Raw genomic sequence first — 23,345 nt, 5'->3', positions numbered from 1 at the left:
ATTCAGAGTTAAACTGATTCAATTTACATAATCGGACAGGCATGTAACCTATTTGTGTTTAGCACATCTATGTAATTTTCAACTTCATTCATTTTATTCATGTCAATTACTCTATTTTTTATGTGAATAGTATTACGGGATCATTTTTTAATAATACAACAACAACAACAACAAAGCCTTGTCCCACTAAGTGTCGGCTACATGAATCAAACGACGCCATTGAGCTCTGTCATGTATCATGTCTATAGAGAGACCGTTTACATGTAGATCTCGTTTGACCACCTCACGGATGGTCTTCTTAGGTCTTCCTCTGCCTTTCGCTCTTTGTCCATCTTCCATCTCATCCACCCTCCTGACTGGATGTTCTATCGGTCTTCTTTCCACATGTCCAAACTACCTGAGACGCGATTCAACCATCTTTTCCACAATGGGTGCTACTCCAACTCTCTCCCTTATATCTTCATTCCTTATTTTATCCAATCGCGTATGACCACTCATCCATCTCAACATCTTCATCTCTGCCACACTCAGCTTATGTTCGTGCTCCCCTTTAGCCGCCCAACACTCCGTACCATACAGCATAGCCGGTCTTATAGCGGTGCGATAGAATTTACCTTTAAGTTTTAAAGGCACTTTTTTGTCGCATATAAAACCAGATGCACTCCGCCATTTTGACCAACCTGCTTGGATCCTATGATTTACATCCTGTTCAATCTCTCCATTATCCTGTATGATGCACCCAAGATACTTAAAACTTTTAACTTTTCGTAGGATGTTTTCTCCAATCTTCACCTCTATATTGGAGTTTTTCCTTCTCAGACTGAATTTACATTCCATATATTCCGTCTTGTTACGGCTTATGCGCAGACCATACACTTCTAGAGCTTCTCTCCATAACTCCAACTTCTTATTTAGGTCTTCCCTTGACTCTCCCATAAGGACGATATCATCGGCAAAAAGCATGCACCATGGCACAGGCTCTTGGATGTGCTCTGTGAGTACTTCCAAGACTAATGTGAAAAGGTATGGACTTAAGGATGATCCCTGGTGTAATCCTATACTAATAGGGAATTCCTCTGTCACACCACCTTGAGTCTTCACACTAGTTGTGGCCCCATCATACATGTCTTTAATTGCCCGAATATATGCGATCCTTACTCTCCTCTTTTCTAAAACCTTCCATAAGACCTCCCTTGGTACCCTATCATATGCTTTTTCCAAATCAATAAACACCATGTGCAGATCCCTTTTATTACTACGATACCTCTCCATCATCCTTCTTAATAGGTATATCGCTTCAGTGGTAGATCTGCCTGGCATAAATCCAAATTGGTTCTCTGTTACTTGTGTCTCTTTTCTCAACCTCCGTTCTATCACCCTTTCCCATAACTTCATAGTATGACTCATAAGCTTAATCCCTCTATAGTTTCCGCAACTTTGTATATCCCCCTTATTCTTGTAGATAGATACCAATGTGCTCTTTCTCCACTCATCAGGCATCTTCTTTGACCTTAAAATCTCATTAAAAAGCTTGGTTAACCAGTTGATGCCTTTTCCTCCAAGACCCTTCCAAACCTCAATCGGAATATTATCAGGTCCTACTGCCCTGCCATTTTTCATCTGCTTTAGAGCCTCTTTTACCTCGAAGTCTCGAATCCTTCGATAGTAGTCAAAGTTTTGATCTTCTTCCCTTGTGCATAATCGACCAAGGCTCGGAAGAGTCTTCTGTCCCTCATTAAATAACTCGTAGAAGTACTCTTCCACCTTTCATTAATCTTCTCCTCTTGAGCCAACACCTCTCCATCCTTATCCTTTATGCACTTAACCTGATCCAAATCTCTCGTTCTTCTTTCCCGACTTTTTGCGATTCTATATATACATTTTTCTCCTTCTTTCGTGCCCAAAGACTGGTAGAGACCCTCATATGCTCTTGTCCTTGCTTCACTTACAGCCACTTTTGTCTCTTTCTTAGCCGCCTTATATTTTTCCCAGTTATCTGCATTGCGGCATAAAGACCACTCTTTAAAGCATTCCCTTTTTATCTTTATCTTTTCTTGTATACTCGCATTCCACCACCAAGACTCCTTGTCTCTTGGTCCTATTCCTTTAGATTCACCAAAACTTTCTTTTGCTGTTCTTCTAATAACTTCTTCCATCTCCCTCCACATCTCTTCCGCGCTTCCATTCCCATCCCACTTTGACTCTTCTCCTACCCGTCTTAGGAAGCTTCTTTGTTCCTCACCTTTCATCCGCCACCACCTCGTCCTTGGGTTCTTCGTATGATGTCTTTTCCTCAACTTTTGCTCAACGCGAAAATCCATGACGAGCACCCTATGTTGTGTTGTCAAACTCTCTCCCGGGATAATTTTACAGTTAATGCAAAATTTCCGGTCGACTCTCCTCAACAAGAAGAAGTCGATTTGAGAGCTTGTCATGCCACTCTTATAGGTTATAAGATGTTCGTCTCTCTTTTTAAAACATGTATTTGCGATGAGAAGATCAAAAGTTGAGGAAAAGTCCAAAATAGTTTTACCCTCGGCATTGATCACCCCGAAACCATGGCCTCCGTGAATACTCCCATATCCAGTCACTTCTCTCCCAACATGGCCATTTAAATCTCCTCCTAAGAAAATCTTATCTCCCAAAGGTATGCCTTGAACCAAACTCTCTAGATCCTCCTAAAACATTATCTTGTGTTGTTCGTCCGAACCCACTTGCGGTGCATAGGCGCTAATCACATGGAAAGCACCTCCCTCCACCACAAGTTTGATAGAGATGATCCGATCTCCCACCCTCTTGACATCTACTACGTCCTTCTTCCACTGCTTATCCACAATTATTCCAACCCTATTCCTATTCTTCACCTTTCCTGTATACCAAAGTTTGAAACCAGAAGTATCCAACTCCCTAGCCTTTGCACCAACCCATTTTGTTTCTTGTAGGCACATAATGTTAATCTTCCTCCTTGTCATGGTGTCCACCACCTCCATGGACTTTCCTGTTAGAGTGCCTATGTTCCATGTCCCAAATCTCAACCTTCTGTCGCTTCGACCTTTATCTTTTTCTTTGTGAACTAGCTTATTTACCCTCGTCCGTTCATGAAAACGCGAGAACCCTTGCTCATTTAACACTACATCCGGGCACCGATGCAGCGGCTCTTGCTTCAACACCGTACTCGAGCCATACGGCGCGTTGCTTCCGGGCAACGACCTAGCTTTAGCGCAATAATGTCTTTGATTCATGTCATGGGGGTTCGGCTATATTTTTATGTTGGTTGCCGAAGACCTAACACAACCCTCCTCCTTTATCCGGGCTTGGGACCGGCTATGTACCGCAAGTGTAACATAGGCGGAGTTATCATTTTTTTTAATAATATTTGATTATAAATTTAATATATTTTTTATAATTTTATGAATTTATTTAAAATATATTATTTTATAAATTTTATTTTTTTGTAGGATAGAAAGGTAAAAAGAGACAGAGAATGAAAGTAAAAAGAGAGAGAGAAAAATAAAAGAAAAAGGAGGGGAGTTTGTTAATTTTGAAGAAAAAATTTATTTTAATTGTAATTAAAGAATATCTGGTTAAATATTTTGATTTGTTAAATTAGTAATATAAAATATAAATTATAAATTATACATAGAGTGGGAAGGGTAGAGAGAAATAGAGAAGGAGAGAGAAGTAGATAAGAGTATAAAAGAAAGAAATTTATTAATTTTGAAAGAAAATATTTCATCTCAATTTTAATAAGAGAGTGTCATGAAACATATTTTGGTTATTAAATTAGTAATATAATATAGCTATATTTTAATTTTAATTTGGATTGCAATTAGAAAATGTCATGTTATATATTTTGATTGTCAAATTTGTAATTAGTCATTGATAATGATATATAAGAGAGATAGAGAAAAGGAGAGAAAGGAGGAGAAACTCTTTAATTTTTAGAGAAAAATATTTAATTTCAATTGTAATAAAGAAGTTATATGTGACATATTTTAATTGTAAAATTAGTAATATATTAAATTACAGGTAATACTCTTTTTTCTATCGGCAAAAAGAGTAAATTACAAGTAATATATTAATTTAGGAATTTGAAGGCAAATTAGTAATGACAAATATCAATATCTAATAAAAAAATTAATTTAAAAAAGTTAAAAATCATTATTGAAGAAGTTGGATAAACACAAATCAAAGTTAATAATAAGTACACAGATATTATCAATCCAGATAGATAGATTTAATTGGACACTACTTTATACTTTTATAAGATGTCAAACGCTACAACTACTTTAATTTTTTTCCATAACACAAGCATGAGACAACATCGAATACAAAGGAAGGAAAGTAGGATACCCTACTAAGATAGATCACTCCAAATATAAATTACATAAATATTGTCCAAAACAACCCCAAGATATTCGTCTAGTGAAAAATTTTCATAGAATACAATAATGTTTAGTTCTAATAACACTAGTAAGTTTTTTAGCCTAGTTGCTAACTCCGGGATTAGGAAAATCGGGAGATGGAGGTTTTGGGTTTAGCTTGAGAGGAGTTTCATGCTCAATAGGTGCAGTCCTTTTAGCATTATTTGGAACATATCTGAGACTGGGAGCATAATCATCATAATCAGTTAGCATCATGCGTCCATGATGATCAATTTCCTGAAATTATCATAGTTGGTAGTTAGCTACAATTACAACAAGATATAAGATACAAATGTTTATATATGATTATAGGTCATCATTTTAAATACAGAAAATACTTATAAGATACAAATAGTTAGTTTTTCTTTACAAATAGAGAAAATCTTATATTCTATTGGGGAGCTAAACTTGTAAATTCGTAGAATTTGAGAAATACGTTTTGAACCTTCAAATGATTTTTCAAACATGTAAAAATATTTTTAGGGGGGGATGGTTTGGATTTTTATAAATCTAAACTGGATCTACTTCAGAACCAATTTTATGGTTTATGAAACCAAACCAGAACTGGATTGAAGAGAAAAATCGGTTCTAAACCAGTTTAAAAAACCAAAAACTAATTTTAAACCGGTTTTATTTATAAACTGGTTTAAAATCCAATTTATTTATAAACCGATTTTAAATCCGGTTTTTTTTAATCCAAATCTAAAATCTAGTTTTTTTTATAAAATCTAGTTTTAAAACCAGATTTTTTAACCAAAAATCCAGTTTTAAAACCAATTTTTGAAAATTCAGTTTTAAAATCAGTTTCTTCAACCAAAAATCCAATTTAAATATAGTTTTTAAAAATCCAATTTTCAAACTAGATATTTTAACAAAATATCCACTTTTAAAACCAGTTTTTAGAAATTCAATTTTCAAACTATAATTTTTTTAAAAGTAAAATTAATACTAAAGTCATTTTAAAGTGTATAGGTTCATTACAACTAGAATTTAGTTCTTTATAAATCTAATGACAATAGCTAATCTATATATGTTAGAGCCATAGACGTACTACTTCTCCAAAAGGACACACTGTTAGTATATCAGTTCAAATATATGCTTCACTTGGTTAATGCATAAAAAGAATGTTATTTGTACAACTATAAAAAATCTGAGAGAATTAGTGAAAACCATACTATAACTGTTTTAGAAAAAAAAAATTGTTGGACAACTTTTGGTTTTCCAAATAACATTGTCACATTGCATATCAACATCTCTCTATAGTTACAAAATAAAATCATGTTGATGCTGAATTATTAATAGGCAAGGGCATCAAATTCTGCCTCGGAATCCCCCTGCCGCCAATAGAAAAGAATTAGAATCCCAAAATTCATATCTGCAGCATACATTCCAAAATTAGGGTGACATGTCATTAAGTGTACATGACAATGTTGTAGTAACATGTTTGCATGATACTGCTTTATTCAAGCAAGTTGACAACCTCAGCCATATTTAGTCTATTCAAGAGGTCTAGTTCAAGACACTTTATTACAATGTTGAACACCTTGTTTATCTCTTTCATTGGACAGGACCCTAAGCTGCTGTCAAGAACTAATTCTTCTTTCTTCTCCTGAACAACAACTTTCACCTGATACCCAATATTAACAAAATGATTCTTTATTAGGTAAGTTCTTATTCCAATACTTTATTAAACAAATGATGTGTTTAAGCAAATCTAATTCTCAAACTGAACATGAATTGATTTTTTGTATTTTAATAAAATAACATGATATTTAAAAAATAGAATTTTAGCATGAATGAATGCCAAGATGCATTAATCTCAAGTAGTAACATGAATATTTGTATATTTTTAGAACATATTTAACGAATTACTACAACATATCTGGATTATTGGACTCTTAAGTCTTAAACAACTCAGTATTAACATTAAAATTAAAATGATGGGCTAATCTCAAAAATTAATGCAGAAAATATTGCAAAGTGCCATAACCTTAGAAAATCAACCAGTTATTTTTTTTCATTAGAGTAGATGAGCTATCTACAGACAACATGGACTAATGTGTCTTGTTGTAAAGCATGTCTACATGGATCAATCTACATCATTGTGTCCTATCAATAGATAAATAGGCTAAGAAATTTTAAATGTCCCATAAAAGTGAGGGCAGCCCAAAAAAAAATTCAAAAAAAGCTGGTCTATGAATCTATGATGAAGAAACCAACCAAAGTTAAGAGTTAAAAGAAAGGCATTAGCCAATCATATCAAACAGAATAATAGAATAATAAAAAATGGAGATTGGATAGACAAATCCCTGATTCCAACCTTCTAGGATATACTTGTTGAAGTTATCTCTAATTTATTTGGAATATAATCTATAATATTTATGCCTTTGACTTTTCAACTTTTATTTGAATTCTATTATGTCCATAACACTTCCATTTTCTCAAACACAACGCAGATTTTGTTTTACAGTAATTATGGAATCAGATACATTCATATATTGGAAAGGTATAGAACTTGAATGTAAAAGTAAACTTCATCTACCATTTCCTTCAGTTCTTAAGGATTAACACTTTCTCTAGCTACAATTTTCCCTTTTTTTATGTATCATAAGCAGATCTGAGATACATGAGGATAATTTTAATAGATGGTGTAATTTATGCACCAATAACTACTCTCTAGCTAGGGCCCCATTGTTCATAATAACATAAGAGTTCTTCTTTCCTTACCTTTGGTTTTGATAGGCTTATGACAAAAGTTGACCATGAACAAGATAACCGCAAACTTGTAATAGTGAACTTGATAACCAAATCGAAAGCTTTGAACTTGATTTTCCCAATGCTCAATTCCTCCGAAGTGGGATGTTGGGTTGGTTGATGTTGAACTAATCTCTGCAATGACATGGAAAGAAAAATTAAGTAGCTTCTAAATTCCAATATAGTTAAAGAATAACGACTTGCCATTCACGAAATAGCTTCCTAGGGTTCAAATTCAAGTTCAAGGAAGCTTGAATTTTTGTTTTGAAATTTCAAATTAAAAAAAATCGATTCGAAGTTCCAAATAAAGCAGAAAAATGCAATAAACAACAAATTAACGAAATTATAACATCAAAGGTAAAGAAGATCATAGAAGTGAATTATACATTAGCACCAGAAGCATGGCAATCAAATTCACTCAACGACTTGAGCTTAGCAGAAATATCCTTCACCAGCTTCAATATCATTTGTCTCGGGTTGTGCCTACAAAAAACAAATAAAATTTACCTTGCAAGAAAACACATCTCAGTGAAAAAATGGAAAAGTAAGCGTACAGCTTCTGGCGGTGGTCGAGAGTGTCTTTAATGGTTCCAAGAGAATCAACGAGGCAGCGGAAAGTGGCGACGAAAGTGTTGATCTGGAAGATTCCAGCGGTGATGGCCTGCGACGGAGACTCACACCGTTGAAGGAGAAGCGCGTTTGATTTGTGCCTAGTGTGAACTGTGTTCACCAAATTAGGGTTTTCCAAATTTGGATCCTGATTTAGATTTGGATCTGGATCTGGATTTAAGTTGGTTAAATGGTTTGGATTAAAAAACCAAACCATAAAATTGATGCAATGTGATTTGGATTTTTTTAAAAAAATTGGTTTTTTTTTTTAAATGGTTTGGTTTGAATTGAGTTTAAAATCCAAGATTTGGATTTTTTTTGCCCAGCCCTACTAAAAATACCAATACCTTTAGTTTTCTGCTTATTGCAATTTGTGGTGTTGTAACTCCATAGCTGGTAGCAAGCAAATCTGTTATGATATTTAAAAATGTCACTTCTCGCATTCTTGAATATATAAAATAATATACAGATCAATTAATAATAATAAATTAATAACACTTAAATCTTATTATGAATCAACCGATACATGCATCCTATTTCTCCTCAAGTATGTAGAGGCGAAAATTTGATCAAAGAAAAAAAAAGAATAATTAAAAGAGCACAATATATATATATATATATATATACTTTCAATTTGGTGATTAATATTCATAATTCTAATATTAATAACCTTAACCATAAACCATTTCCATGATCATTTTCTCAATTGTTCTTGAAAGAAAGCAATAAAATAGAAATTAATAGAAGATATTTACCGAAAAGAAAGTTGGATCCACCATTAGAAGATGCCAAAGCTGCCAAGAACAGCAATGACCAAAATCTAAAAACCTTCATTTTATATCATATACTACTAATGACTTAATGATTATTACTATTATGCGGAACTTGCTTTGCCTTTTAATTTATACAAAGAAAGAAACGATAATAATGGTAGAGACATGGAGCTGTGGTCACTAATTACTAAAAAAGATTCTTTCTCATGTTTCTTATATGCACATTATCATGTATGTCATAGGTTGATGTGAAATAGAGGCATATGGTTATAATTAAGAAAATAAGATGATAAATCTTCAATAATTATGTATTTTCACAATATTTTGTTTTTGTTGTTTTCATTTTTGAAAAACATTAGATAAATTAATGTAATACTAACTAACATTTTGTTTTTACTTTCTGCCTAAATATATTATTTTTTTAAGAAATGTAAAGTACATAAACTCTATATAGAATTGACAAATATAAAGTACATTCATAAAAAGACAAAAAAATTCTCACTCATTATTAACAAATTAATCTATCAGCTTGGTATTGTGCAATCCAACTTGCAATGATACTGATTTCAACATGTCTTTGATTGATCAACCACTGTGGATCACTTTGTTGTGCTGGAAGGATGTCCAAATAGTGAGTACCTGCAGTAACAATAATACTCCCATACTTTTAGTCTCCAGGCCAATAATGCATAATATTAATATAAAGAAAATAACCAAAATTATTTATTTATTGTTAAAAAAATTAAGATTGATATACTAATACCATTGACTATGGTAACAGTAATTAGACTGGTCGAGAAACTCTTCAATACTTTGTAATACATAGTGTATATTATATTATTAAAATATTTATCATTTAATTATAATTAATTTCATATTTATTATTTTTGTATATATTTAATAAACTAACATATATTTATATTAAAATGTCTTACCCGCCTGAGCTATATAAATCTTTTAATCCATTGAAAAAATTATATTACTGACAAATCTTTTGAAGGCCAATTTTGTATATTGTGTTATTTAAAATAAAAATTAATGATAATCAATAATTAATTATTTGGTGAAAATGATTTATTGAAAAAATTGAAAAAATTATTATTTAGATACTTGACTGCCATAATATATTGTTATCCAATTAGGCAGTTATTATACCATATTGTTTCTTACATGAATCAAAATTATCTTCCATATTAAAAGGTCTTGGTTAAAACATTGAAGCATCTTTGTCAATACAAATTGGAACAATGATCTCACTACAAGTCTGTTTATTAAATTAATTAATTTTCTATTAATTAATTAGATATTATATATAAAAAATCAAGAAAAAAGTTGTGCAATTAAATTATCACTTCCTTCTATGTCATAGCAAGAAAAATTTGATAGGTGATTCAAATTGTAAAAGCTTTAAATATCTGATCAATTTTGTCCGTTTTGTTGGCTGCTTTATCAATGGCGTGACATATGCTCTCAACTGATGGTTAATTGTACTAAGTTCCGATAGAATATATATTCTTTAAATGATCCTTTAGAACTTCAATATTTTTCAATTTCCTAAAAATTTTAAATTAATGTAGTATATAATAGGTTAATAATAATAATAATAATAATAATAATAATAATAATAATAATATGGAACAAAAATTATATATATTTGACTTACTTGCAAATCTTAAATCTTTTGTTCAGAATTGAGAGGATACCAGGTCTCTTGACTATTTTATCAATCTCATACCAAAATTTTTAAATAGTATAATAGCAGCTCTTACTTATTTCTTACATAATAAAGGAGCAAATTAAATTAATTACTTTTTAGAATTTATTATTAATTTTTTTTACTAAAATACACATTATTTTAATAATTAATATAAACTTTATAAAATAATGACATATGTATAATTTATTACCCTAAAATCATTGGATACAATATAATAATATTTATGTTGTGGGACAACACCATCACAATAGAAAATCAGGGCGAGTGAAGCTAAAGCATCATATGCAATATGAGGATACTTTAGCCGAAACCATGTTGCAAGTACTAGTAGATAAACAAAAAAAATTAAAATAAATATTAATGATATATATACACAATAAAATTTAAAAATATTTTTATAAATTTTGTATGCAAAGTTAATAATATGTAGTATGACTTACTTCTATCGTAGGAGTCTCCATAAACAATGATTGGACAATCATAAGCATTGAGAACCTTTTTGACGTGTAGAAGGATAGCAGCATAATATGCTAATGCTTGCACTGAATTTAAATATCCCATAGTGGTTGCATTTTTCAAAGCTTCTTCGTATGAGCCAAATAGAAATAATTTTTCATAATACCTATGCTGTTGATAATAATAATAATAAAACAACATTCAATTAATTTCTTAGTTGATTAGTGTGTGATACAAATAACAATATAAAATGTATACAACGACATAAATAAATTAAACATGACAATAGAGATTATATATTTATTTCATCTATTTAGTCGTAGACAGAAATGTACAAATATTTACTTAGATTATATTGGGCACGTAATTAATGTTAGGAAATTATTTAATTTCCTAACTTATTTGTGGGCAATACATATATCAATTATAATCACAAATGATGTTATTTCAAATTAAATGACTTATGACTTATATAATGATGATCTTATTTATTGTTATAAATGCTAATTGAATAAGTCATTATTACTTTTGATTTGGAATTAAATGAGAATAAAACCGGATATTATCTTTTGTTCCTTAGATAATTATCTTTTTGGATTTTAGATATATATTATCTTTTGGGCTTTAGATACTATTTTATTTGGGCTTAAGGGTTTAATGGGTGCCATGCTCAAATATAAATAGACCTTCAGGGTTTCGGTCCCCAATATAACACAGCCGCCTTTGTTGCTCTTTCCCCATCAAAAGAGTTACAGTTTAGCCGCTTAGGAATACAGAAGACTTTGGTTGAGGAAGATTGAAAGAACCACAAGATCCAAACTCTTCCGATCGTATGATTCATATTTATGAATTCAGGTACGCTTCTACATTATGTTATTTTTGGTGATTCAATATGGATGATCTGGGATTTAAAAATTAATTTATTCCAACAAGTGGTATCAAAGCCATCCATAATTTAATCATCGAAAATATTCGGTTTTTATTTTTAATTACTGAATTGATATATGGATCGATGTATATATGTTTTTTTTTTTATTACATTACGATGTTATATATATTTGTGCGACTGTGTCTGTTAGTGTATATGTATTTAGTATTGTTCCACATATACAACGTAACATATCGCCGTTTTGGTTGCTTTTGAATATATACGTCGCATATATATAGCTGCTACTGTTGGACGAACAGGAGATTAATTTTTTTTTTATGCCAATGGCCGTTGATTGCAATTCCTTATATGCATATATATGTGTATCATTATGTATGGATATTTATATATATATTATTATTATTTGGTTATGCCTTAAGGTATACTTGTATACATATATATATTTTATACGAGACTGATTTGGCATTTAATTTATATAATGATTAATTTTAATTTTAATGAATTATTCTTTTGAGATATAAAGGATTATTATACCTATTAATTTTATAAAGATGGATTCTAATTTTAACGGATCAAAAATTTTTTGGCACATAAATTATAATTATATTTTTTTCTTTAAAGATCTCAAAAGACATCATTAAGATTTAATTCCTTTTGAAATTTAAGTATTTTAATTGTTACATAAAGAAACTAGTAACAATTGGATTAGTATACCCATCTATTTTAAAAAGATTTGGTTTTGAAATAAATTGATTGAACATTATGCTGCCAAAGTAGCCTCTTTTGTGAAAATTGATTTATTCAAAACATAAGGAATATGGTGATATGTAATTCATGCGAATATTGGTTGGCCCAAAGGAAGACCTATATTTAGCCGAATTACATGCACATATTAATGGTAAATAAATATTTGGGTAACTAAGAATAAAGTAATACTTATTATTTATGCGAACAATAATCGGCCCAAAGGAAGTTTATTGTTTGGCCAAATAATAAGCATTGCACACTTTTGTTTATTTTCTATTAATTATGCGGTCAATAATCGGCCCAAAGGAAGGTTATTGTTTGGCCAATTAATAGAAAATATATGCGGTAATAAATAGGTTGCGAAGTTTAAGTTTCCATGTGTGCATTAAGTCGGTCCAAAGAAAGGCTTAATGTGTGACAGGAATTTTGACAATATTTGATTACTGCAATGAGAGTATCACTTACAGTTAATTTTTCTATCCAAAGATTTAAAATTAATGTTGTGTTATATATCTCAATATGGATTTTTACCCATTAATATCTAATATTTACTGCATGTTCTTTTTGTTCTAATCCAGAAACTATGGCTTTAGCTACCAATGTTTCTGTGCAAATTAGCAGTATTCCTATGCTGAATGGTTCAAACTTTAAAGTTTGGAAGGATACCGTGGAGATTGTCCTCGGTTGTATAAACGTAGATATAGCTCTTCGATAGGAGAAACCCACTTCCACTCCGGAAAACCTCAATGAGGTTAAAATAAAGAAGTGGGAGAGATCCAATCGAATGAGCATTATGATCATGAAACGCTCAATTCCTGAGGCGTTTCGGGGCTCAATTACTGAGGATAAAGATGCCAAACAGTTCCTAAAAGATGTAGAAAAAATTCTTTACTAAGAATGAAAAGGCGGAGGCAAGTAGTCTTTTGAGCAAACTTGTCTCCATGAGGTATAAAGGTACAAGGAATATAAGGGAGCACATTATGGAAATGTCTCATCTTGCTTCAAAATTGAAAGCACTAAAGTTAGAGTTGTCTGAAGATTTACTCGTGCATTTCATTTTGATTTCCCTTCCTGCACACTTTGGGCAATTCAAAGTGAGTTATAACACTTTGAAGGACACTTGGTCCTTAAATGAGCTTATATCTCACTGTGTGCAAGAAGAAGAGAGGCTACAGCAAGATAAGACTGAAAGTGCTCACATGACTTCATCTTCTCAGTATAAAAGAAAGCGTGATACTACTGCGGATGTGCCTTCTCAGCAGAAAAAGGCTAAGAAACAGGATTAGGTTTCAACCTGTTTCTTCTGTAAAGAAGGTGGGACACGTGAAGAAGGATTGTACCAAATATGCCACCTGGCGTGTGAAGAAGGGTATAATTCTCACTTTCGTTTGTTCTGAGGCTAGTTTAAGTTATGCACCTGTTGATACTTGGTGGGTAGATTCTGCTGCTACTACTCATGTAAGTGTCACCATGCAGGGTTGCCTATGGAGCCAACTGCCAAGTGATGCTGAAAGATACATCTACGTGGCAGACGGCAATATAGTTGCAGTCGAAGCTATAGGAACCTTTAGATTATGTTCCACGAGTGGATTTTATTTGGATTTATTAGAGATATTTTATGTACCGTCATTTAGACGAAATTTGGTTTCTGTTTCTCGTTTGGACAAATCAGGTTATTTTTGTTCATTCGGAGACAATAAAGTCAGTCTCTTTTATAATTCGAATAATATTTGCTCTGGTCATTTGGTGGATAATCTATATAGGCTTAACTTAAATTCCTATAATAATGAAATACTGCAAATGGGTACAAAACAAAAACTAAATGAGAATTCGGCATCGTTATGGCACAAATGCCTAGGCCACATCTCTAAACAGAGAATTCAGGGGCTCATGTCGGATGGAATTCTTGGACCCCTAAATTTGGCAGACTTTGGAGTCTGCATTGAGTGCATAAAGGGGAAAAGGACAAACGAAAGAAAATTAGGTGCCGAGAGAGCTAGAGATGTCTTAGAACTAATACATACCGATATATGTGGCCCATTCCCTACTGTCTCTTGGAATGGATAACGGTACTTTATTACGTTCATAGATGATTACTCTCGTTACGGGTACCTATATTTAATCCATGAAAAGTCCCAAGCCTTGGATGTTTTCAAGTCTTTCAAAGCTGAAGTTGAACTTCAACTTGGAAAGAAAATTAAAGCTGTCAAATCTGATCGTGGTGGTGAATACTATGGAAGATATGACGGTTCAGGTGAGCAACGTCCCGGGCCTTTTGCTCTTTTCCTAGAGGAGTGTGGTATTGTTCCGCAATACACCATGCCAGGCAAACCTAGCATGAATGGTGTTGCAGAGCGAAGGAACCGAACTCTTAAGGACATGGTGAGAAGTATGATTAGTCATTCTTCCTTGCCTGAATCACTCTGGGGAGAAGCATTAAAGACCGCAGTGTACATCCTTAATAGGGTGCCAAGCAAAGCAGTTAACAAAACCCCATATAAAATTTGGACTGGAAAAAGGTCCAGTATAAAGCATCTGCATATTTGGGGATGTCCAGCTGAGGCGCAACCTTATAGGCCGCATGAAAGAAAATTGGACTCAAGAACAATTAGTTGCTACTTTGTTGGTTACGCTGAGCGCTCACGGGGGTACAAGTTTTACAATCCTGCATCAAGGTCTATTTTGAAACAGGAAATACGAGATTTCTTGAGGATGTTGAGTTTGGGGGGAAGGAGATATTAGAAATGTTGCTTTTGATGAGGATTCTGTAACTGACAATGATCAGGTCTTTGTACCTATTATTGTTCAAGACACAGTTATAGTACAAAAACACAATGAGAATCCTACTGTAGATCCAGTTACAGTACAAGAGAACAATGAGAATATCGTTGTTGCTCAAGATACTGCTACAGCACAGAAAAATAATGAGAATCCTCCTCAATCCCAATCCATACAGCAAGCTCAACAACCTCAAGAAGTGTCATTAAGGAGATCCAATAGAGAAAAGAGAAAATCCATCTATGATCTCAAACAAGCTTCCTGTTAAATGGTATCACAAGTTTAATCAAGTCATTACCTCATATGATTTTGAGGTAAATATTATAGATGAATGTGTATACCGCAAGTTCAGTAGGAGTAAATATATCCTTTTGGTTTTATATGTTGATGATATTCTACTTGCCAGCAACGATATAGGCTTGTTGCATGAAACTAAGAAATTTCTATCGAATAAATTCGAAATGAAAGATCTTGGTAATGCTTCTTTTGTATTAGGAATCGAGATACTAAGAGATCGTTCTCAAGGTATCTTGGATTATCACAAAAGAACTATATCGAAAAGATTTTAAGTAGATATGGCATGAAAAGTTGTAGACCAATGGACACACCCGTAACTAAAGGAGACAAGTTCAGTCTCAAACAATGCCCTGAAAATGATCTTGAGAGGATAGCAATGCATGATAAACCTTATACATTAGCACTAGGGAATTTAATGTATGCTCAAGTCTACATACATCCTGATATATCATTTATAGTGGGAGTGTTAGGTAGATACTTGAGCAATCCGGATATGGATCATTGGATAGCTGTTAAACGCATAATGCGTTATCTAAAGAGAACAAAGGATTACATGCTTATTTATCGGAGATCAGAAAATTTGGAGATCATTAGGTACTCTGATTCCGATTTCATGGCATATGGTTGCGAAACTTTGTCACTAAGCTTCATATAGTAGATGACATTGAAAGGGCCATTAAAGATATTTTGTGACAATAAGTCAGTAAGTACTATACTCCAATAACAATAAGAGCTTGACAAAATCGAAGCATATAGACATCAAGTTTCTTAGTTGTCAAGGAGAAAGTTTAAGAAAAACAGATTTCCATAAGACATATGGAAACAGAGTATATGCTAGCAGACCCATTACCAAGGGATTGAACCCTAAAATTTTTCATGAGCACACTGCTCGGATGGGTGTCAATATTTATGATGCCTTGGTTTAGTGGGAGTTTATTTCATGCTATATGTCCTATGACAGATATTGAGTTATTTTTCTGCAGAATTAAGTTGATGGTTTATTTCATGTTATATGAAATGTTCATTTTGTAATATTTGTATTGTATTTGATCTCAATAAAGTTGGACCAGATGGAAATAGACATGCATGAGATCACTTGGCATGTAATTTTCATATTACTCATCCAAATTTGATCTATGTCGTTAAGTATATTAGGATGGTGATTGGTGTGGTTTAGTCACGGCATTTAATGTGATAAAAGCTGCGGTAGTTCCATATCTAATGTATGAGACGGACCAGATTGTTAAAGTAATGAAAGAAATAGCATTCAGATGCGCGCATAAAGTTTATAAAATGTGATTATGTCAAGAAAGAATATATGTATAGCCCAAGTGGGAGATTGTTACGAAATTATTTAATTTCCTAACTTATTTGTGGGCAATACATATATCAATTATAATCACAAATGATGCTATTTCAAATTAAATGACTTATATAATGATGATCTCATTTATTGTTATAAATGCTAATTGAATAAGTCATTATTACTTTTGATTTGGAATTAAATGAGAATAAAACCGGATATTATCTTTTGTTCCTTAGATAATTATCTTTTTGGATTTTAGATATATTATCTTTTGGGCTTTAGATACTATTTTATTTGGGCTTAAGGGTTTAATGGGTGCCATGCTCAAATATAAATAGACCTTCAGGGTTTCGGTCCCCAATATACCAAAGCCGCCTTTGTTGCTCTTTCCCCATCAAAAGAGTTACAGTTCAGCCGCCTAGGAATACAGAAGGCTTTGGTTGAGGAAGATTGAAAGAACCACAAGATCCAAACTCTTCCGATCGTATGATTCATATTTATGAATTCAGGTACGCTTCCGCATTATGTTATTTTTGGTGATTCAATATGGATGATCTAGGATTTGAAAATTAATTTATTCCAACAATTAAGACTATCACCACTACTCTTCTAACTCGATCATCAATTTCCGACAAATTAAAGAACTATAACTACTTGAAAGAAATTGACACCCCCATATACCCTTTTTAGGACGCTCTTACATTTTTCATGTTCTCTACAAAATAATTTTGAAAATTAAATAAAAAAGAGAAAAATTTTCATTATGATTTACAAAATGTCAAGCATGTTCTCTAAAGAATCACAATTAATTATTACCTCAATGTATACAAGAGCATTGAAACAAAGAGTATTGTCTTTGAGAAATTCAGCCACGATAACTCTGTCTTTTAAAAAAGATTCGGCATTAAATCATACAAAAATGGGTGCCTCCGATTTAGAACCACCCTAATTCTTAAAATCTATCACATATCTTTATTTAAAAGTGATATAATTTTTAGGGTTATAATTGAAATAGTCTAATCTTTGCGTGAAATAATAAAACATGTTAACAACATGATCATGATAGATGATACTATGTTTTAGTATTTTGTGAAACTATTCCTAGCCTAGAAAATTTAGCTCCTAAAACGCAAATTGTTAATGTGCCTAAAAAGATGATTAGAGAAAATCACTTCAATACTAATACGTGCATTTTAAAGATCCTAATGTGGTTTCTTTTTTCTTATGAAGTGAATGATAAAGAGGCTAAGGAAAAGAAAAAGATGGTGCGAGAACGGAAGAGAAGTGGCTGAAACTTATATAGAGTGTCTCTTTCTTTCTTTCTTTCTTTAATTTCTTTCTTTCATTGTCTATCTTTCAAATGAGTGCAAATTAAATAGAGGGGCTCTAAAAAAAAATAATACTAACCAGCCACCTAAAATCATAAATGTTAAATGATTTTCTCTTCGAAACAAATGCTCCACATACAAGTCATAGCGAAATGTTTCTTTTTCATGCTAAAACCACAAATAGCAACTCCATTTTTGTATTTATATTTTTATATTTTGCTTCATATACCCCTCTATAATTAAAACCTATTATCCCTTTCAATATAGTAATATTAGTAATAAAGCTTTAGATTAACATTAAATTTGAATTGACTTAGGGCACGATCTATGATCCCTCCAATTCGTCTAGGAATAATAATTAAATTTGTTATATTATTGTTAACAATAGTGTGATGTATGTGTCCTGTTTTTTTTTTTCAGAATTTTGGTGAAAAGAAAATATAAAAAATAATAAAAATAATAAATTTTGTTTTTTACTTTTATCTTTTTAATTTTTCAAATAGAAAATATTTAAAAATACAAACCAAACGAACATTTAATATATTATATGAGACAACAATATATTACATATATAACTATTTAAATATACTACTATTTTAAATTTTTAGAATAAGTGATTTTGTGATGGTAGTTTTTTTCTTTTATACAATAATCTAATTATTAATTTAAATATGTATTAATTTTATAATTTACACAATAATAATATTACCAATAATAATAATAAGGCCTTATTACTAATGGTATGGAGATCTATTAAAATTAAACTAGGTGTATAGTAAATTTCATCATAATACATAACACTATTGTTTCTCCGAATAAATCAATTATTTAGAATTTAGAAGTCATTTTTTATTTCATCATAATATTTTATTTTAATATGATATTATTTTAAAATTAATTATGTTATGTGTATAAAAAGATAATTATTAAATCAGTTATTGATATAAAATATATTAAAAAATAAAATACACATTAAAATCAATTAAATAATATATATAATATTTTATTTGATGGCTTATTTTTAGTGTGTATATGTATTTTTTTTTTAAATATACCAGAAGATACTAACTACCTATTTATTTAGCTTCACTTAATTACTAAAACAAAATTCTTTAAGCACTACGTAGAACCTTACCTTTGAGATTAGGAAAAAGATTTCTATCATTTATGAGGAGATTCTAAGTGAGGTATATACTTCCCTGAAAAAAAGTGTTTTATGAATGGTCAATTTAATTAGACATAAAAAGAATAAATTAGAAAAAAAGTAAAATAAATTGTAAAGTATGATACTAATTTCAGTACCTACATAGCTCACCCTATCTGCATAATAATTGTGCATAAAATTATAAGCATCATTGAACATAATTGGTGAAGCACATTATTTATCAACACATAATATATACAGAAGCATAGGGAATAGTAAGACACTTATTTTACATATTATTTTGAAATGAGATTAATTAAAGTAGTGACCTTTGATATTATCATCCAGATAGGACCAAAAGATGATAGTGCTCAATAAATTTTATGTCAATTATATTTCTTGTTTTAAATGAGATTTTTTTTATATTTGCATCATGATGAGTATGAAGGTGGTGTATTTTTTTTACTGTTTTATTAGTGTTCTCTATATGATTGTATTTTTTTGCTTTGTGAGCTGTACATCATTTATACATCTCCTTTGTTTTAGGGTCAAATATTTCTAAATTATATTAAAAATATTATTTAACCCAAAAAATCAATAAGACTTTCACATGAGTAATTAGTTGATTCTCCCTATCAATATTTTATTACCGTGAAAAATTGTATATAGAATTTGAAATAAAGTGTTAAATAAATTTTTTACCATATTGAAAGCTTAGGCAACCGGCCAAATTACTAAAGCTACAAGCATTTAATGGATATATATTAATTGTAAATCAACATAATTAAATCAGGATATATATATATATATTGAAAGTGATGATGTCTATGTTGTCCGATCCATGGCATAAGAGGACGAGGATACTTGAACAGAAAATTTTGTAATTTATTACCACTCTTAAATTATAGTGTATATATACTTTATCTTTTAATTTTAGTAACGATATTATTCTTCCTTATTTAATAAGGGTCAACTTTTGCATAGTTTATAATAAAGATAATGTATGTTGATTTTGATCTTGAAAGAATATATATATATATATATATATATACGATTTAATTTGCTTTTTATTTCTTTTAAAAATTCAACATTTTAATTTAATTTCTAAAAAGTATACACGGGAATTAAGTTAAATTAACTTTGTTATCCTTAAATATCACGTCTCACAGAAATGTAATAATTAAGCGATGATTTTTATTTTATACTACAGCTCAGTAAAAGTCAATATAACATTTATAACTTCGCTAATATTTAAATATATCTTTAATTAGAAAAAAAACTAAACGTTAAATCTTTAAGAGATTAAATTAAATTATGTGTGTTTAAATATCACTTTAAATATTAATCCCTAAAAATATTAAGAGATGGCATGTATAATATGTATATATTTTTTCAAAGGATATATACCAGCTAAACTTCATATAAAATTGAGTGAGAGTGTAAAGTATAATTTTCTTCTTTAAAAATATTTTTTATTCATTGCTCTTCTTGTTAAACAAAATGGTTGTTTTAGATTAATTTTAATGCTTTTTTTAATTATGTAATATATTTAAAATATTTTTGCTTTAATAAATAATAATATGTACTATTTTTTAATTTATTCCAAGAATATATATTAAAAATAAGACTGAACATTCTGACACGTGAAGATATTTATCTGTGACTGAAAAATTTTTTTATCTTTTTTTAAGCCATGCTTGGCCACAAAAAATACGAGTGTCAATGAGTATAGTATCCAAAATATATCCGACATATAAACACGACAAATTAACAAAATATCCATACTTCATACATACAAACTTAAATGAAAAATATAACCTATCATTAACATCAGTTTTTATTTAACATATCATGTTATTAGAAGTTATGAGTACACATATATAACACTTTCAAGAGCACAAATTCAAACTAACAAAATTAAACTAAATTCTCATGTTACACTCTAATATTAAACTACATCTTTATAAATAATCTAGAGATCTCTGCATCAAATTTTTTTGTGACTTTTCTCTGCAAGTTAAACGTTAGCAGGAGAGATCTTGTCATAGAATTTCCTATTTGGTATTAAAAATCAAATGAGGAATAAAATTCAAGAGTTAATAATTTAAAATTAAAATTTTCAATTGTTCTAATAACACAACCTCATTTATTAAAACATGATTATCCAATTATTGTAAAATGTACACATCTAGTTCACCTGTTTTTATCATTACTATTTATATTTTCATACATCTTTCAAAAAGAAAAAATCAAAACCAATCAAGTTTGATTCTTAGATTTTAATAAGTGAGAGGAGAAGAATTCACATTAAGACCCAGAACTTTTGAAATATCTTGTTATGAGCTGATTTTAAATTTATTTATTTGAGAGATTTTATTTTCAAAAATTATTTCATTGAGAATAATTAAATTCAGTTTTGATAATTAAAATAAAGATTTTACTTAATTTCATAATTATTGAGTTATTTTTTCCATTTAAATTATAGCATTAGTAGTTATGAAATAATAAGAATTTTACACGATTTGGACTAAATAATTAATATTTTAAAATATTAATACTGATGTTTTGGAAAATAAACAAATTAATTATATTATCTCTAATTCTTGTATTTGAACATTTTATTGAAAAATAATTTGTAAAATTGATGAACAAATAGTATTTTTATACATTATTATTGTTGGATTAGAATTTATTTTGAATTACTATATTATTCCTATTTTTATTTGAAATTACAAAATTACCCTTAAACCTAATTTTACCTAAACCCTAATTTTTCCAATTCCTAACCCTAACAGATGCAGCCGTCACCCCCCCTTTTCCCAATTGTACATGCACACACGCAGAAATAAGGGAGGAAGAATAGGGAAGAGAGAAACAGGAAGAAAAGAGGGGAAGAAGAAGGACGGCGCCAGCGGACATCACTGCCACCGCACCGTGGTGTCACCGTTAAAGGAGAGGAAGCCGAGAACCATAACCACAAAACAGAGGAGAGAGCGCGCACGCAGGGGAGGAAAGAGTCGCCTAGCTCGCCGCCACTACGCTGCTCGGGACTGTCGCACTACCGTCGCAAGGATGAGGGAGAAGAAGCTGATTCTGTTACAGCCACTCCAGGAGGAGAAATCAGAAGCGCCGCCACGCCTTTGGCGCCGAGAAACGCCACTCCCGCAGCTGAGGTCCACACTGGTAAGAATTTTGAGTTTGGTTACTGTTCTTTTGATTTCGGGAAGATTATTGACAATGCGTGGTTGTACAGCTGCTATTATCAAAGATTCGGGCCACCGCAATCACTCGAGGTAGTTGTAGGAGCTGCTGTCGCTATGCTGTCTCATTCTTCTTTAGCCGCAATGAGTCATTCTAGCCTTGAAACCCTTATTGCTATTTTTTTCAGCTATAAATTATTGAGAATTTTACGATGTTCATATCCCAGGGTCGAGTTTCAGAAATTGTATAATTAAAATAAAAGCCAATGTGGTGTCATCTTGCTTCGTTTCTTGCGGTGAGACTATTTGGTTCCGTTCCTTTTTACCACAATATTTTGTTGACAATTATGTTGTAATTTTGTTTAATATCCATTTTGTGTTAATTCCAATTTTATGACAGATAAATTGTCGTTACTGTAAACCTTGATTATCGCTGTTGATATTGCTTGGGAATCAATGAGGCTGCTGCCGCAAGTTAAAAATAGAAAGAGGACTCTTGACACGTTAACTTATAAGGGGTTCGATTTTGAAGTAGGGGCCTTTTTAGAAAACCACACTTTATGAATTGGAATTATTATATATGGATATTGATGTGAGAAAATGTATCTTTGAGTGATTGTATAAGTCTTATGTAATTGTTGGTTGTCTTGGATGAATATGAATGCTTGTTTGGCTGAGTTATTGTTCAGTTTTGTGAAATAGATTGTTCTCGAAATGCTTCTTTAAAGTTATTTTGTAAAAGCTTTGAAATCGAGTATACCTTGTTGGAAATTGATTTGAGTTTGAATTGGGGCTCTTGAAATATGATAATGATGCACTTTTAAAAACAATTTAATTTTGAACTGATTTGATTTGGAACCCGATAAGGAGGGTTGCAGAGTGATTTGGTTGGGACCCGAAAAAGGTGGCAGAGTCCATGTTTT

This window comes from Arachis stenosperma, chromosome 3 (assembly GCF_014773155.1).
Source record: "Arachis stenosperma cultivar V10309 chromosome 3, arast.V10309.gnm1.PFL2, whole genome shotgun sequence".
NCBI classification, from domain to species: Eukaryota; Viridiplantae; Streptophyta; class Magnoliopsida; order Fabales; family Fabaceae; genus Arachis; species Arachis stenosperma.
Note: the sequence above shows the minus strand (reverse complement) of the source record.